General features: G+C 45.9%; 1 long non-coding RNA gene across 1 annotated transcript; it reads right to left on the bottom strand.

The window, feature by feature from the left end:
- Positions 1–1,438: 1,438 nt before the first annotated feature.
- LOC115637235 lies at positions 1,439–2,244 on the bottom strand. The gene is made up of 2 exons (XR_003997210.1): positions 2,099–2,244; positions 1,439–1,628 (listed from the first exon to the last, which is right to left on the bottom strand). It is a non-coding gene; the product is annotated as an uncharacterized LOC115637235 (long non-coding RNA).
- Positions 2,245–7,082: the final 4,838 nt, after the last annotated feature.

Below are 7,082 nucleotides of genomic sequence, written 5' to 3'. Positions count from 1 at the left end.
ATCATCTCCCTTCCACAATCCAACACTCATGAGAGACCCTACAATAACACACTAGTATGGGTAGCAATGGAGGAAAAAGCTGCAAGGAAATAATTAAATTTTCTTTTCAAACCCCCAAGTGGATAACGATAAAAAAATTCTTAACAGGTCTTTTTTTTTTTAATTGTGAAACATATCAAGTACTCTTCAAAAGCACCCATATAAATAGGTGGGGGCTGATCGAGTTTTGCTGGTGTGTGAACATAAATCCTCTGTCTACCAGACAGCCCCCTCTGATGAGCAGCCTCCAACCACCTGCAGCCTGGGAGTCCTCAGAAAAGAAATGCCTGCACGTTTGTAGGGTCTTTTGTTCACCTTCATCTGCACCGGAAAGAATTGAATACATCATCCCCAGGGCTGGTGCAACCTATTAGGTGACGTAGGCAGATGCCTAGGTCGCTAGGATTTGGGGAAAGGCATTTTCTTTGGCAGAGACCGCTGCGGCTGGATCTTCACCTGTCCCAGTCGCCGCCGGCATTTAGGCGGAGGGAGCTGGGGTGGGGGGAGGGCCACCTGCAGCAAGTAAGGGAAGGGGGGACGGCACGCAGGGAAACTCCCCGCCCCAGCTCACCCCTCCCTCACCTCCTCCTCGAGCACGCTGTGGCTGCTTCACTTCTCCTGCCTCCCAGGCTTGTGGCACCAATCAGTTTAGGCACCGCACTCCTGGGAGGCAGGAGAAGTGAAGAGCGATGGCATGCTTGGGATGAAGATGGGGCGGGGCGGGTGGAGAGCTGCCGCAGGGGGGGTGCCTCAGGGCGGAGGGGGGGGAGCTGCCGCGGAGAGGGGGGTGCCTCAGGACGGGGGAGGGCGCAAGGTGGAAGTTTCACCTAGGGCATGAAACATCCTTGCACCGGCCCTGATCATCCCCCAGCAGGCAGCATAAGTCTGTTGCTGGAGAGCAAGATTCATGGGAATTTAATATCTCCAGATAGCAACTTTCCAAAGGAAACACTTGGGATGAAATGCTAATGACAACAGTGAAAGGAATTCACACCACATCCAGCTGTGCATAGTGATCTATGTGAGCCAAGCAACCAGCAAGGTATAATGTGGAATGGATTGTGGAATTCCCTGTGGGCCTGGGAAGTGATGTTCTTTGAACAGGGCGGGACACTCTGTTATATTGGGGAACTCACAGATAAATAAAGAATAAGAAGTTGGAAATATTAAATCTATGGCCCTTTGGGTGTTCACTCCTTTTCTTTGCTAGCCTCAGCCTTTGCAAAGCAGCAGTGATTTCCAGTCACTCTGGGCTTGTCTATACTTACAGCAGTTCAGCAGCAGCACTTTGTGAAGAAGCTATCTGTGCTGATGGGATGGGAGAGCTTCTCCTGCCAGCATAGGTACTCCATCTCCCTGAGAGGTGGTAGCTATGTAGACAGAGATGCCCTCCCATCAGCCTTTTTATCACCGCGTCTGTGGCCGCCTGAGCAGCGGCCGCCTGGAGCCCGGACCGTTGCCATGCCTCGCAAAATTGAAGAGATCAAAGACTTTCTGCTTACAGCCAGGAGAAAGGATGCAAAATCTGTCAAGATCAAGAAGAACAAAGACTATGTGAAATTTAAAGTGCATTGCAGTCGGTACCTGCACTGCCGGAGAAAAACTCAGTTCTCGCTTTTTGTTTGGGTGCAGCAAAATCAAATACTTTATTATTTCTCCAGCAATTGCAATTGAGGGAGGGAGTGCCCTAGGACACAGGGTCGCCCCAGTCCTGGACAGGTGTCTCCACAGGTAAACAATTACAGCAAGCATTTATACCTTTGTTACAGACATAACAAGCAATAATACAGACAATAAGAAGCAACAACTGCATTTTGTTTATACATAGGCCATCCTGCTATCTTATTTTTCTCACTTCTGGAAGGTGCCAGTCTACATATTTGGTTATTAGTGCAAGGTCGTGACAACTTCTCACACAGTTCTTTTCCACTCGCCTCACACTATCCTCGCTTCTACAAGTCTCACGTCATTAGGGTTACAGCTGGCCTAACTCTTGCTAACAAACTGACATGCATTGAGATCCCCTACAAATCCTTGTCAATTCTTTCCCTTCTTCCACAACACTCTGGTCATCACAGACAAGGAAAAGGCTGAGAAATGGAAGCAATCCCTGCCACCAGGTTTGGCTGTGAAGGAGCTGAAATGAACCGGTTGTGCCCAGAACTTTTCACATGTATGATAATAAAAGAAGGAACTGTTTAAAAACAAAAACAAAACAGAGCACTGTCTACACCAGGAGTTTGGTCGGTATAACTGCATCGCTCAGGGGTGTAGATTTTCCACAGCCCTGAGCAACATAATTATATCAACATAAGTTTGTAGTGTAGACTAAGTCTGAGTCTGTACTTTTTGGGCTGCAGGGAAAAGGGACAGGTACCTCCCCCTCCATCAGATAGCTCATTGTGCTCTGGACCATGGAGGCTACTGAAGGCATTTATGCCTCACCTGTCCCCATGGAGTCTGGCCTGGCAGAATAATCCTCACCCATACGGAATAACTTCTGTGACCTGTTCCTATTCTAACCTGCCCTATCCATTCCTACCTTTTCAGTTAAGAACATACGAATGGCCATACTGGGTCAGACCAAATGTCTGTCCATCTCAGTATTCTGTCTACCAATAGTGACCAATGCCAGGTGCCCCAGAGGGAGTGAAGCTAACAGGTAATGATCAAGTGATCTCTCTCCCGCCATCCATCTCCACCCTCTGACAAACAGAGGCTAGGGACACCATTCCTTACCCATCCTGGCTAATAGCCATTATTGGACTTAACCTCCATGAATTTATCTAGTTCTCTTTTAAACCCTGTTATAGTCTGAGCCTTCACAACCTCCTCAAGCAAGGAGTTCCAGAGGTTGACTGTGCGCTGTGTGAAGAACAACTTCCTTTTATTTGTTTTAAACCTGCTCCCCATTAATTTCATTTGGTGGCCCTTAGTTCTTATATTATGGGAACAAGTAAATAACTTTTTTTACCACTCATGATTTTATATACCTCTATCATATCCCCCCTTAGCCTCCTCTTTTCCAGTCTGAAAAGTCCTAGCCTCTTTAATCCAGGGGTCGGCAACCTTTCAGAAGTGGTGTGCCAAGTCTTCATTTATTCACTCTAATTTAAGGTTTCAAGTGCCAGTAATACATTTTAATGTTTTTAGAAGGTCTCTTTCTATAAGTCTATAATATATAACTAAACTATTGTTGTATGTAAAATAAGTAAGGTTTTAAAAATGTTTAAGAAGCTTCATTTAAAATTAAATTAAAATGCAGAGCCCCCCAGACCGGTGGCCAGGAGCTAGGCAGTGTGAGTGCCACTGAAAATCAGCTTGTGTGCCGCCTTTGGCATGCATGCCATAGGTTGCCTACCCCTGCTTTAATCTCTCCTGACATGGGACCCGTTCCAAACCCCTAATCATTTTAGTTGCCCTTTTCTGAACTTTTTCTAGTGCCAGTATATCTTTTTTGAGATGAGGAGACCACATCTGTACGCAATATTCAAGATGTGGGTGTACCGTGGATTTATATAAGGACAATAAGATATTTTCCATCTTATTCTCTATCCCCTTTTTAATGATTCCTAACATCCTGTTTGCTTTTTTAACTGCCACTGCACACTGTGTGGATGTCTTCAGAGAACTATCCACGATGACTCCAAGATCTTTTTCCTGATTAGTTGTACCTAAATTAATTTCATCATCAGTGATGTCATCTGAGTTCTAGTCCCAGTGTGGTAAGAAACAGGATCGTTTAGGCTGGATAGCAGGACAAACTTGCTGGCAGTGAGATCTGCTAGCTTGTGGCATCATCATCTCAGAGAAGAGAGGAAGGTGCCGTTGCCTGGGATTTTAAAATGAGGCTGGACAAAATGTTAAGGAATGTGTTGTAGGGAATAATCCTGCATTGCCTCGGGGGAAAGACTGGTGGGGACTTAACCAGGTGTTTCCCTCTCTAATTTGTGGTGTTCTGTGCAATTCACAAAACACCCCTGCACAAAGTGTCAATTACAACGTGAGCGTGCACACATACATACACACACTCACACAGCAGGGTAGGAGGAAGCACCTGCTGGAGCAAAAGGAGCCTCACTTGTGAAACCTGACAACCCACATTTAATGTCCACCACTCCCTCTGACACTGGGCACCTCTGTTGCTGTGTACCATGCTGAGGCAGATGCTTGTGCACAACACTTGGCTTTGTGGCGCAGCTGGTGAATTATGCCTCTCTCCTAACTTCAGGCAGCCAAGATGCTCACATGCAGCCTGAAGTTCACAATGAGCTGAGGTTGAGAGAGTGGCACAATTCACCCAGGAGCATCACAGAACCACGCTACATGCATAAGCAGCAACCACATGGTGTTATGGGATCTTCTGCTGCTCTGGCACCATAGCCAGGGAGAGGAAACCAGCCAACTAGATAGGCCCATGAGGGGCACGGGCAGGACAGCTCCATACTGTGTAGTTTACATTTCTCCAGCAGTGAAAGTGGGACAGTGCCAGCTCCTCTGTCACATTCCTGAGATAAGCTACACATGCCCTGAACCTCTTCACTACTCTAAACAATGCCTGAGAAGAATTCATCTTGCTTGCGTAGGGACGCTGTCAGAGTTCGGTGGGGAAACTGGGCTTGAGGTTAACAGCACTGGCAGAAACAACTCCCAAATCCAGGCATAGGGACTTTGTGTAAAAATCTCTGATTCCATGACCTGATGCAGAAATTAAATAAAATAACACAATAAAATGCTGCTATCAGTGGAGAATGAAGAGGATGATCTGAGGTTAATGAGTTACATGAGATTTTTGGAAAGATATCATAGTGCGAAAGCTAGTCCATCCCAACAGCACAGAGATACATTTAAAAAGCATATGCTAAAGCAACTTTTATTTAGGAAAAACCAATGGAGAAAGCACAGGGTTCCCAATTAATATCTAATCCAAATAAAGCCTGCCCCTCGGCAAATCTGTCTCTTCCTGTCTGCACTGGGGAGAAACAACAATCTTTGGTTATGCGAGATATTTTCTCTGATAGAAACATGCCCGTCACAAAAGCAGTGTGTACAAGGTTCAGATTTTGGGGGGAGACAGTGTGCTACTCGGTAGCCAGCAAAAAGAACAGGGATAGAATAGGTTAAAATAGGAGGCCATTGCAGGATGCTTCAGTGGGCCTTGAGTCTGCAACTTGTCCATTTCTCCTTCTCTGAGCCACACCCCCAGAATGCCATCACCATAATCAAGGCAAATCCCAAAGGGACATAGCATCCTTGCAGCTCATGCACCACCCAGATCGATCTCTAGCCAGGTCTTTATGATGGTCTGGCTGAATGTTCAGTCTTTGTCAGTCATTGGTGATCTTAGTGATCTCTGATGCCCCATGTGATTGCCAGACAAGCAGGGGCATTCCTTGGCAAACACAGTTTGCAATTCATCGTCTTCCATCCTACTATATTTGTACCCAGAATGTCCCTGGATCTGAACTAGTGCTAATGGAAGCAATTTTGGATTCAGCTATGAATATCCTCATTGCCAGCCTCGTCCTCTCACTTAATATGGAGCCTTGGATGACAACAGCAATAATCTAAAACATCAATCTACTGCTCTACAGCCTTCCTCAGCACCCATGTCTCACTGCTGTGCGGCAGGATGGTTATAACCATCATTGTAGACCCGCAGCTTCATAGCAAGCTTCATGTCACAACGTCTCTATAGAGGCTGCCAAAGTGCCCGAAAGGTAGTGTCACCTGCTGCTATATGAGTGTCTACATCTTTTTAGCCTCCTCCAGCATGGCCTATGACACTTCCCAAGTATTTGACAGTGGCCATCTGTTCAAAATCTCTCTGGACTGAGTGGCTGTAATCTGGAGTTGGTGGCTTTTTGATGATACCCCCAGTTCACTAGGCTCTTTCATATCACTGGCTGCAGGCAGATGCAGGCTTTCTCTGAGTATGGAGGTCTCTAAAAGAGAGGTTACAAGGAAGTTCTTCTTAGGAACAGAACCAGACAGCAAGTGTGAAAAATCGGGACGGGGGGGGCAATAGGAATCTATATAAGAAAAAGACCCCAAAATTGGGACTGTCCCTATAAAATTGGGACATCTGGTAACCCTAGACAAAAGTCTCTGATCTCCCTAAAACACAGTCCCCCTCAGACACTATAGGGAAGGGCACAGAAGCATAGAGAGAGAATCTTGCTTTGGCAAGTGCTGGCAGAGTAAGTAAATTACTACTTCCGGGACCTGTTTATTCAGGAAAGATTAATCTGTTACTGCAGCTCAATGCAGCTAGCAATGTAGAGACTAATAAATGTGAGAGCTGAGTAATAAGACAGAGGTGAGGAATGATAACTGGAGACCGGTATGAGGACAGCCCAGTTTGGCTGGCATAAACAAGCTTCCTATCCCATTGCCAGTAAATCTGATCAGCTGCTGACGTCAGCCATGTTAAAGCTGCCATTCTGGGTGCTTCCAGAAGCGTTCTTTAGCAATCAGGGCTCTGTTCCTTGTATACGCTCATAGAGTTCATGTCCAAAATGCAGATGAATAATGATCAACTCTTGGTGAGCAAAGAGTTTGGGACTGGAGAGAGCCAGTGGCCTTAAGGAAGGTGCATCCAGGGATGAACAGGTGTTGGTTGTCCTCTTTCCTTGACACAACAGCTCATTCTGTAACTTGTCTTACACCCGCCGCTGTTGGGATGGTGTCAGGAGGTAAAGATTCTTTGATCTGTAGACGTTAAAACCATGAACATTTTCCCTTTCCTCCAGAAGGAAAATGGCTCAGTTAGGAACCATTGGTTGATGGTGAAAATCTGAGTAATTCCTCTGTATTTCCTGAAGGTTTCCTGTTGTTCTTGCATACAGTAAATACAGAATATATTTAGAAGCAGAGCCTCGCATGAGACACTCTTTGAGTGCAGATGATAGCTGAGTTGCTCTCTTTTTAAGTAATCACTCTGACATCGGTACTCTTGGGAACCCTGGTATGAATTACCTCACAGAATCTACATGTCTGCCTGAAATAGCCTTAGATTGCTTGTTGGCCCTTATCTAGTGACT

This window comes from Gopherus evgoodei, chromosome 19 (assembly GCF_007399415.2).
Source record: "Gopherus evgoodei ecotype Sinaloan lineage chromosome 19, rGopEvg1_v1.p, whole genome shotgun sequence".
In the NCBI taxonomy this organism is placed as follows: Eukaryota; Metazoa; Chordata; order Testudines; family Testudinidae; genus Gopherus; species Gopherus evgoodei.
Note: the sequence above shows the minus strand (reverse complement) of the source record. Positions and strands in the feature narration are given on the sequence as shown.